The 12,143-nt window shown below is 38.1% G+C and overlaps 1 pseudogene; it reads right to left on the bottom strand.

Moving 5' to 3' along the window:
* Positions 1–5,242: 5,242 nt before the first annotated feature.
* On the bottom strand, positions 5,243–8,366 carry LOC107522315 (histone H2A.Z-like; annotated as a pseudogene).
* Positions 8,367–12,143: the final 3,777 nt, after the last annotated feature.

Here is a 12,143-nt window from a genome sequence, read left to right as displayed (position 1 = left end):
TCTAATTTTTATTAGATAGGGTAGAGAGAGAGAAATAAAGATACACCTGCTAACCTGTTTCGCTGTTTGTGAAACAGACACCCTGCATGTAGGGAGTGTGGGCATGAACCCGGGACTTTGCACTTAGTAAAAGGTGCACTTAGCTATGTACACCACCACCCAGCTCCCAGCATTGACTTTGTTGCCCTGATTTTTCAGCATTGTTCATTTCAACATTGTCTTCATAATTTGACTAATTTCTTTTATTTTTAGACATTCGTGGTTTGTCTAGTATGCTGCCTTGTTATTTTTCTTTGAAGTATCAGTTTTCTCAATTTCAGTGTAATGCTTACTCTATGTAGAAAATTAAACAACACAGGTATATTTTTCTATTGGAAGACAGGACTTAAGATAGCTGAGGTCCTAGGTTCTATCCAGATCATCACAATATGTTAGAGCCAAGATTTATTCTGGCTTCCCTTCATATCTCTCTCTCATTAATTTAAAGTGATTATGGTAATGCACCAGGTTAAGCGTAGGTGGCACAAAGTGCAAGGACCAGGGTAAGGATCCTGGTTCGAGCCCCCAGCTCCCCACCTTCAGGGGAGTCGCTTCACAGGCGGAGAAGCAGGTGTGCAGGTGTCTATCTTTCTCTCCCCCTCTGTCTTCCCCTTATCTCTCCATTTCTCTCTGCCCTTTCCAATAATGACGACATCAAGAACAAAAACAATAATAACTACAACAATAAAACAGCAAGGGCAACAAAAGGGAATTAAAAAAAAACCTGTAAAACTAGTTTTTAAAAAGTGATTAAATATTCAAAAAATGAAATCTTATCAAAATAAATAAATCCACAAAAACAGAAATAACCTGAAATTTCTCATCCTGTTTTTGTCATTAGATCTTCTATACCAAGGATCAAAATAATATATTCCAACTCATGTCTTAAAATGGTTTGATCACACCCAGGGATTATTATAGTTGTGTTTCAACAACATAAATAATATAAAGAAAGAAAAAGCCAGGATCAGTTCAATCATTGTTCTTCTTTGGGAATATTTTGGGGATTGAAAATGGGTCAAGGTATTGAATAGATGTGCCTGTTCTATGGTATTTTATAAGGTGGAATATATCTTGAATATGTCTTTTTTACAGGGATATATCTGAATTGATCCAAAGTGAAAACTATTCCTAGATATTCCTATAGAGAGAAGGTGATTATGAAGTCTATCATTAACATCTCTATTTGCATCTAAGTAATCTATGAAATTCATACAAATTATAATCTTTATAGTATCCTCAGTTTCTCTTTATAGTCTGCTGAGTTTGTCCTTATGTGATACTGAGGTGTTCTTGAAGGGATGGGTAAAATAAACCTGTTGAATTTGGGAAGGAGGGATATGGTGAAATTAGAATTCTATCCTTCATATCCTTAACATCGATTATGTTTTCCTTACCCACTAGAATTTGGACATAAACATAGTGTTTACTTGTAATTGTGCCTTTAGTCTGGGATCAAATCAGATATCATCTCAAAACTGTGTTTCCCTTCTGTGCAATGAACTAGTTTTATCATGAAATTCATCACCTTCTTGCTTGGAAATTAATGTGCTGTGAAGGTCTTAGTAGCAGAATAGTAACTGGTCCTCTTGAAGACACTGTGTGGAAATAAAAACTGTTTTATTTTGGAAATCCGTTGCACCATGTGAAATGACAGTGCCTAAGGTGTTTTTCTCTGCCACTTTAATCTGTCACATAAATTAGTTTTCCAGACCTTTGAAGATAGTGCAAAAATAGAGCTACCTCATTAGGAAGGAGAGTTGACTGACTTTTAGATGACCCTGATATACAAAGAGGAAGTGAAGATTAAGTCTAGATAGCAGCTCTGAAAAAAAAAAAGTCACAACTGAACCAATATTTGGAATTCACTAAGAGGACGGAGAAAAAAAATTTTAAAAATCATAGTGAGCACACATGCTATTTTTTTCAAGATGAAGTGACCCATTTTCACAAACTAGAAATCAAGCTTCACAAAGTATCATCAAGTGGCTAATAAATCTGCCTTCAAACTTCCTGCTGGAAATGTCATCTACAAAAATGACCTCTTCAATTCTTCCTACCTTCCTGTAATGATGCAAAGTACATGGGGACCTCACAACACTGGGAACTAGAATTGAAGGCTAATTGGATTTGCAAGAAATTTACAATAGTCATGAAGCCTGTGGTTGCAAAATAATAGCAGTAACACTAGGGAGCTAGCCAAGTGTGAATGGGAAGATCGGAGGGTCATGAGTCCCAAGTTCAATCCCTGGCACCACCATAAGCTAGAGCCAGGCATTGCTCTGGGTATAAATAAATTAAAAAATAGGGATCGTCATTAAATTGAGACATGCCCTAGATAAGGAGGAAAGTGTTCATTTAAGAAAGAACAGAGAATTGTGTAACCTGTCTGCTTATTGGGCATGGACCTTCTTTTTGGTTTAAGATACTCATGACAAGCTCATTGCTGTTATCCTTTATTTTTAGGAAACTTAAATAAACAACTGAGAATAAATCAAGGGCTGTCTCTTTTTTAAAAGCCTTTAACTTCAGCAACGTGGTTGAGCCTTGTAACAATTCCAGCTGTGGAAATATTAAATTGAAAATTAACTGCATATATTGTTGGAAAGAGTTTATATCCTGGGGGAAACTGTTGGGAGAATTTTCTAACAAGTCAATACTTCCCACTAGTATACTTTCTCTGATCTGGAAAATTCCTATCAAAATTATATATATATATATATATACATATATATACATATATATATACATATAAATTAATTTTTCCTACTTATATAAGAATATCCTAACTCATCTCAGCATCTTTTAATAGGTGTAAAATAATATACAAAATTGGTGAAAGTATATTAATTTACTTTGTATGCACTGGTCACCTTAATTGTGTCTGGAAACTCAAGAAAATTTAGGATGTTGAATCCTTTAAGTAAGATTGGCATTTTAAATATCAAGAACTTCATTATTATCATTGACTAGCCACACAGCTATTTTAAACTTTTGTAGTAAGTTGAAAAAACCTTACATATAAACAAAAATTCTTCATGAGATTTACAAGTAGAACATTAATTGGGATCTTAGATTTCTATCTAGAGTTAATAATAACCATACAATTAAAATTGGAAGTGAGCTTGTAAACAAGAGAGGGTGAGTTTAGGTGACTTATGTATTATTCCAAAATACCTAACTTCACCCCCAATGGTTTACATTTTCCAGACATTTAGATCAGCAACAACATTGAGAAGTAACAAGTACTATAAGTAAAAAGGGAAATATGGCAAAAGATAGGATAAAAAATGAAAATTGAACATGTTCATCTTCATGGGGTTGAGGGTGGAAGGAGGGGTGAGATGGGACACAGTCTTTTGGTGGTGGGAATGGTGTTTATGAAAAAATAAACAAAAAAAAGAAAAAATAAGAATCATTAAAAAAGAAAATTGTTCATAATCAAGTTGTTTTTGATAGTGTTGTATTTAAGTGGTGTGTCACTGCCAGACTTGTGTTGTTTTTGAAAGACAGATGGTAAAATTATAAGTGGCAAGTTGATAAGTGCTGGAAGTGTTCACATGAAAGCAAAAAGAAACTTCATTACTGTAGATGAAAATCTCACCAGTGCTTTCCCAGAGGGACTGAACATCGAGTGCGTAGCTTCGAAGATTAAATCAAGCCCAGTTAAGTGAATATATGCAGCAGGGAGAATGTTAGACAGTTGATGGAACCAAAAACATGCTGCAGGGCATGGTATAATGGGCCAGCACTACTTGGTAAATTTCACAAGTATATTTGACGTTAACTTACCTAATTTGGGGGTAATAAAATCTACTTTAGAGCTACCTGATAGCAGTTAATAATTTCCACTTAGAACTACCTAATAATCCCCCTAACACTTCCTCTCCACTATTCCAAGCTTTGGGTCCGTGATTGCTCAACAACTTGTTTGGCTTCGTATGTTAACTCTCTTTTCAGTCACCAGGTTCCAGATGTCATCAGGATGCCGGCCAGGCTTCCCTAGACTGAAGACCCCACCAATATGTCCTGGAGCTCCGCTTCCCCAGAGACCCACCCTACTAGGGAAAGAGAGAGGCAGACTGGGAGTATGGACCGAGCAGTCAACGCCCATGTTCAGCGGGGAAGCAATTACAGAAGCCAGACCTTCTACCTTCTGCAACCCACAATGACCCTGGGTCCATGCTCCCAGAGGGATAGAGAATGGGAAAGCTATCAGGGTAGGGGGTGGGGATATGGAGATTGGGTGGTGGGAATTGTGTGGAATTGTACCCCTCCTACCCTATGGTTTTATTAATTCTTTCTTAAATAAAAAAAAAAAGAACTACCTAATAGCAGTTAACACAGAGTCACTATCTGCACTATTGATTAATAGGGAAAAAAATGAGTGTGTATAAGTAGAGACCTTAGCATATAATATACTCTTGATTGTTGATGTCATAGGAACAATAACTAAGTGTAAGAGAGTATGATGAAATGTTTGTCTCAATCTCTTTGGGAAATTGACCTGGCCTTCTGTGATAGTCATTTTCAGATTCTAAGAAACTGGTAAAAAATGCTTCCTCTTTTTTTTTTTTTTTCTGGTGAAAGAGAATCTGCAAATGCAAGTCAAGTCAATCAAGTTTTAGGATGAAGAGCGGAGCTTGACTTGTCCTGGTGGTTCCTGCATAGTTACAAGTATCCTTATGAATGAAAGAGGTAGGCAGGAGAGTGAATCTCAGAATGAAGAAGCAGCTTCAGCAAGCTGTGGTCAGCCACTACCATCTCTAAAGGTGCAGGAAGGACAGGACCTAGGCAAATTCGATAGAGCTATGTAACTTGAAAAAGGTAAGGAAGGACCAGGGAGACAACATAATGGTTATGGGGAAGACTTTCATGCCTGACGTTCGGGTGTCCCAAGTTCAATTTCAGGAGCCACTACAAACCAGAACTGAGCAGTGCTCTGCTCTTTTTCTCTCTGTCTCCTTCCAAAATAAAATATTTTTGAAAAGATAAAAGGAAGAAAATAAATGGATTCTGCAATAGAACTGCCAGGTTTTTTGTTGTTGTTGTTGTTGTTTGCTTGTTTGTTTTAAACAGGGGACTCGGTTGCCATTCGCGGGGGATCACAGCTTCTTTGAAGCCACAGGACGCTTGAATATGGAGGAGATGCAGAGCAGGTTCAGAAGGCCGGGGCCCGCGCCCCTCTTGGGGCACAAAGGCATCACGAAGACACAGTCCAGGGCACCGCGCAGCCGCAGCCTCGCACCGTCTTCTGCTGCCCCTTCTTCGAGATCAGTGACTTGTGGTTGTGCAAGATGACACAGATGGAATTGTAAAGAGACTCAACCATGTTGCTGAAGTTAAAGGCTTTTAAAAAAGAGACAGCCCTTGATTTATTCTCAGTTGTTTATTTAAGTTTCCTAAAAATAAAGAATAACAGCAATGAGCTTGTCATGAGTATCTTAAACCAAATTGAAGTTTCATTCCCAATAAGCAGACAGGTTACACAATTCTCTGTTCTTTCTTAAATGAACACTTTCCTCCTTGTCTAGGGTATATCTCAATTTAATGACGATCCCTATTTTTTAATTTATTTATACCCAGAGCAATGCCTTGCTCTAGCTGATGGTGGTGCCAGGGATTGAACCTGGGACTCTCATGACCCTCCGATCTTCCCATTCATACTCTGCTAGCTCCCTAGTGCTACTGCTATTATTTTGCAACCACAGGCTTCATGACTATTGTAAATTCCTTGCAAGTCCAATTAGCCTTCAATTCTAGTTCCCAGTGTTGTGAGGTCCCCATGTACTTTGCATCATTACAGGAAGGTAGGAAGAACTGAAGAGGTCATTTTTATAGATGACATTCGCAGCAGAAGTATGAAGTCCAGTTCCTGGTCCCAGCTGATGGCCAGCTGCAGGTGGCGCGGGGTGATCCTTGGACTCACTGCCCGCCAGCTCCAGCACCTCTGCGGAGAGCTACTCCAGGCTTGACCGCGTTCTACAAGGCGGCCTTGGCGCCTACGAGGCGGTGGCTGGTGGTTCTGGACTTGAGGTGCGGGTGGATGCGGCTCACCGGGAACTGCAGGCCGGCCTTCTGCGAGTGGGAAACCACCTTTATCTTGGCCTTTCCGGAGTCTTTGGCCGCCTTGCCTCCTGCCACTCACCCGCCGCCCCATGATTCAAATTGCGCCAATTTTTTTTTCAGAATTATGTATTTTAGTTCTCTAGGTTCCATATATGAGTAAAGTCATTGGTAGCTTTCATTACTTATTTCACTAAGCATAATCACCTTCAGTTCTTGTCACTATCCTGAGAGATACAATATCATCTTTTTTAACCAAAATAAATAAATAAATAAAATAAAAGAATAGTATAGTTAGTATTCCATAACGTCTTTATCCAGTTATACATAAAATAAATACCAGTCTTAAAATAGATTAAGAGATGACTAAGGCCTGGGGTCTCCAATCCTCTGCAGTGAAAGGAGATGACACTTTGGTGATAATGAGATGTGTTAACACGTATTTAGGAAGAGATGTGAAATTATACCCCTCAGGCAGCAACAGTTTTGTAAGACAATGTCCCCTCAAGAAAACTTATGTATAAAAAAATCAAAACAAAAATTAAGCAAGGCACAGTGACCTTATCCTCTGATAGACAAGATTCCTAGAGGAGTTGTGAATCTTAATTTCAATAGTAGAGGAAAAAACAACTTTCAATCTTGGGTTGATTTTTTTCATTTGATTTATAAGTTTAACTTTGTGCAAGCAAACCTTCACCATGAAATCACTGTGGGGAGAGTAAATGAGATATGAAATAATTCTGTGAGGTTGGCCAGATGTGCTCACTTGGCAGTTAAAAGGTTAGACTTTGAACTTTATTTTTGCATTGGTACAAAATGAAACCACTACAGACCACTGACATGCAATGCTACTGTTCCTCTCAGCTGAATTCACTATGGCAGAGGTAAGTATATGTTAATACAAACTAATGCATGGCACATGACTTCAATCTGCTCTAACTAAATTCAAATTATAACTCAAATATTTAAGCTAAGAATGAGCCATGAGGGCAAAAGTTAAATTTATATGAAGTCTTTCTCTTCCTTTATTCATAAAACTGAGAGGAGAGTTTAGTCAATATAAAATGAAACATGAGTTTGTATTTTACTGGCTTTCTTGTAGAGCACTGCTACCATAAACTTTATGCAATTTTTCACTAGCTTGACTTGTGCTCTTCTCATTATGGAGGTAAAACATGGCAAAGAATGCACAGTTTGGTCTCCCATCTTCTGTATAAGTACTGCGCACTAACCAATTGCGCCACTGGAGCTACTGGTCTCCCATCTTCTAACTGTAAAATAGCCAAATTGCTTTTTTTTTTTGTTCTTTTGATTTTTAGCCTCCAGGGTTATCGCTGGGGCTCAGTGCCAGCACCATGAGTCCACTGCTCCTGGGGGCTGTTTTTTCCCCTTTTGTTGCCCTTATTGTCTTATTGTTGTTTTGGCTATTATTGTTATTGATGTTGATGTTGTTGTTGGATAGGACAGAGAGAAATAGAGAGAGGAGGGGAAGACAGAGAAGGGGAGAAAAAGATAGACACCTACAGACCTGCTTCACCGCTTGTGAAGCGACCGACCTCCCTTCAGGTGGGGAGCCGGGGGCTTGAACCGGGATCCATAGGCTGGTCCTTGCGCTTTGAGCCATGTACACTTAACCCACTGCACTACCTCCTGACCCCCAAATCACTCATTTTTTAAATGAAGTTGGAACTGTCACCTTTCAAATGACATAGCAAAGCAGATGCAAATGTCGCAGGTACTTCCCAAAATGAATGCGTGATATGTGCTGCAAAAATGTGTCAGGACTTTCCCCACAACCCAAACTGTATGTAGTGCCTCTGACTCTAGACTTTAGTTGAATAAATGTAGTTTTTTTTAAAAAAACGTTTTTATTTTATTTATCTTTGGATAGAGACAGTAAATTTGAGTGGCAAAGGGTGATATAGAGGAAAGAGAGACACCGGCATTACTGAGTTACTACTTTTGAAGCTTCCCACCTGGCAGCCCTGAGTTTCCACCTACAAGGAGTGAACTTCACAAATCGTAGAGCTGTGATGCAGGTGTCTTTCTCCATCTCTCCCTCTCCCTCGCCCTCTCCCTCTCCCTCCCTCTCTCTCTCTCTCTGTCAAAAAAGAAAGAAAAATAGTGCGTATGACCACCAAGAACAGTGGAGTTGTACAACTCCAGTGATAACCCTGGTGGATAAAAATGAAGAAATAAAGAATGAAATAAGCAAATTTACATTTGTTGACAAATATGACCATGGATGATGCTTGTTCCATTACCCATACTGTCCTCAGAACCTTTCTATGAGTGTAATTTACTTTTGTTTTTATAAAAGTGCTATAAATAGACATCTTGAACAACAGCAATTTTTTTTTCACTTTTCCCTGCAGCCAGAGAAAACATTACAGGAAAGAGAGAAATATGATACCCGTCGATAGTTGATATAAAAATAGCACAATCCGACTTTCACTTCGGAAATAGGGTGATGTTGTCCTCAAGTCCTCCTAGATGAAGTATATATACTATAAAAAATATTTTCTTGAATCCTAGAACTAAACTGTTTGCTTTAAAATGACTTGTCTTAACTTTTCTGTGAGGAGCTGGAAGCTTAAGGGCACATAATACTCTGCACAGTGACAGTGCAAGGATCCGGGTTTGAGCCCCCATTCCCCACTTGCAGCAGGAACACCTCACAAGTGGTGAAGCAGGTCTACAGGTGTCTACCTTTCTCTCTGCGTCACTGCCAGGATCACTGGGTTCATAGTGTAGGCACTGAATTGCAAGATAAAACTGGAGACAAAAAAAATGTTTTTGTGAATGTGTCATTTCTATGATTGTTATGAAAAATGGCTATTGGAAAATAGGTCATATTTTCTGGTCACAGCAGAATGTTGTTTGCTTTATTTTACCCCTAAAATCCATAAGATGGGTTTTTTTAAACTTAACTAGTTTGTTTATTTACTTATTTTTATTTATAAAAAGGAAACATTGACAAAACCATAGGATAAGAGGGTTACAGAGAAGAGAGTATCTCCCAAATATGGGAAAGGTGTATAAATATTGTTGACTGTAAACCCCATCAATTTGATTTAGTCTGGGGCCCATACTTAGCTTAGGAGCCTATGTGATCTCTGCATCCTTGTAGATCTGAGCTCACATTCTGTGGTCAGGAATAAGAACGTTCCAAACTGCCCCAATATCAGGACCCATCTTCCTCGGGTGTAGCATAGAGTATGTTGTCCAGCCTCCCTTTGATGGTTGGAACATTCTCAATCATTGTTGATCCACATTGAAGGCAAGGTCCTACAGGGGCCCACAAAGGGGTCTATTGTGTTGTTCCTGATAGAGATGACTGGTAACATTGGGGAGAGGGATTTATTGGAGGTCTAGGCCCATCATGTCTGTTTGGGAATCTCAGGACTCCCGGACTAGGGCCCCAAAGCTGAGCTTTCTGATGAAGACTTTCGTTCAGTACTTTTTACTGGGCATGCATATATTTAAATTTTGAATTAATGATATATCTTCATTGATTTTAGTTTCCCTGATATTTTAATTAAAGAAAAATAATATTATTTTATGTCTAACATGCTTTTTAAAAAACCTTTCATAATAAGAAATAGTCAGCATGTCATTTGGAATGTACACAGATAAAGGTTAGAAATAAAATTACTCCCCTCACCAAATAATCTAACACTACCTACCAGAGTTCAACTTCCTAATACTATAGAATGTTATTGCCAGGGACAGTTAGGAGGCACATGAGGCCTCAAATAGTCAGGACATGGGAACTTTGTTTTGTGTTATCACATATTTCTTCAGATTACTGAGGAAGAACTCAAACATAGCACTGGGGAAGTATTGGGATAGGTTTCTGGAGAGCATATAAGAAGCTTTTTTTTCCTTTTTTTAAAAATTTCTTTATTCCCCAATTAATGTTTTACATTCAACAGAAAATGCAACAGTTTGTACATGATAATATTTCCCAGCTTTGCATATAACAATACAACCCCCACTAGGGCCTCTGTCATCCTTTTTGGACCTGTATTTTTTTTATCTCTTTATTGAGGAATTGATATTTTTAAATTCAATAGTAAATACAATAGTCTGTACATGCAAAACATTTCCCAGCTTTCCATATAACAATACAACCCCCACTAAGTCCTCTGTCATCCTTTTTGGACCTGTATTCTCCCCCTTACCCCCACCCTAGAGTCTTTTACTTTGGTTCAATATGCCAATTACAGTTCAGGTTCTACTTGTGTTTTCTTTTCTGATCTTGTTTCTCAACTTCTGCCTGAGAGTGAGATCATCCCATATTCATTCTTCTGTTTCTGACTTATTTCACTTAACATGAGTTTTTCAAGATCCATCCAAGATCAGCTGAAAATGGTGAAGTAACCATCTTTAACAGCTGAGTAGTATTCCATTGTGTTTATATAACACAACTTGCTCAACTCATCTGTTGTTGGACACCTGGGTTGCTTCCAGGTTTTGGCTATTACCAATTGTGCTTCTAAGAACATATGTGTATAGAGATCTTTTTGGATGGATATGTTGGGTACCTTAGGATCTATCCCCAGGAGAGGAATTGCAGGATCATTGGATAGGTCCATTTCTAGCCTTCTGAGAGTTCTCCAGACTGTTCTCTACAGAGGTTGGACTAATTTACATTCCCACTAGCACTGTAGGAGGGTTCCGTTGACCCCAAAAGCTCTCCAGCATTTGCTGCTGCTACTTTTTCTGATGTATCACATCCTCAAAGGAGTGAAGTGGTATCTCATTGTGGTCTTTATTTGCATTTCTCTGATAATCAAAGACTTGGAGTATTTTTTCATGTGTTTCTTGGCTTTTTGATTCTCTTCTATGGTGAATATTCTGTCCATGTCTTCTCCCCATTTTTGGATGGGGTTATTTGTTCTTTTGTTGTTGAGTTTGGCAAGCTCTTTATATATTTTGGTTATTGAACTCTCTGGTCTGATGTATGGCATGTAAAGATCTTCTCCCATTCTGTGAGGGGTCTCTTGGTTTGGTAGTGGTTTCTTTTGCTGTGCAGAAGCCATTTAATTTGATGTAGTCCCATAGGTTTATGCTTGCCTTACTCTTCTTTGAAATTGCATTCTTTCCATTGAAGATGTCTTTAAAATTTATGCATAAAAGAATTCTGCCAATATTTTCCTCTAAGTATCTGATAGTTTGTGGTCTAACATCCAAGTCCTTGATCCACTTGGAATTTACTTTTGTATTTGGTGAAATATAGTGGTTCAGTTTCATTCTTCTGCATGTTTCAACCCATTTTTCTAACACTCTTTGTTGAAAAGTCTCTGCTTTCACCATTGAATATTCTGGGCACCTTTATCCAAGATTAGATGGTCATAGGTATGGGGTCTTCCTTCTGGGCTCTCAGTTCTATTCCATGGGTCAGTGTGTCTATTCATGTTCTAGTACCAAGCAGTTTTGATGATAATGACCCTATAATACAATTTGAGATCTGGGAGTGTGATGCCTCCAGTTCTTTTCTTTCTTCTCAAGATTGTTTTGGTAATTCTAGGTCTTTTCTGGTTCTAGAGAAACATTTGTAGCATTTGTTCTATTCTCCTAAAAAATATGGTTGGGGTTTGATGGGGGATAGCATTAAATTTGTATATGGCTCTGGGTAGTATATTCATTTTGATGATGTTAATTCTTCCAACCCATAAACATGGAATATCTCTCCACTTCTTTGAGTCTTTTTCAATTTCATAATTTTTAGTATATAAGTCTTTTCACTTCTTTTATTTGGTTTATTCCTAGATATTTTATTGTTTTTGGTGTTATAGTAAAAGGAATTGATTTCTGGATTTCAACTTCTTCAAACTTAGTATTTGCATAGAGGAAAACCACTGACTTCTGAATGTTAATTTTGTAGCCAGACACCTTACTGTATTGCCTGATGTTTTCCAAAAGCTTCTTGCTTGATTCCATATGTTTTTCTATGTATGCTATCATATCATCTGCAAATAGGGAGAGTTTGACCTCTTCTCTTCCAATATGTATCCCTTTAATTCCTTGCTCCT

The sequence above is a fragment of the Erinaceus europaeus genome, chromosome 7, assembly GCF_950295315.1.
Source record: "Erinaceus europaeus chromosome 7, mEriEur2.1, whole genome shotgun sequence".
In the NCBI taxonomy this organism is placed as follows: domain Eukaryota; kingdom Metazoa; phylum Chordata; class Mammalia; order Eulipotyphla; family Erinaceidae; genus Erinaceus; species Erinaceus europaeus.
This window is presented reverse-complemented; position numbering and strand designations above follow the sequence as displayed.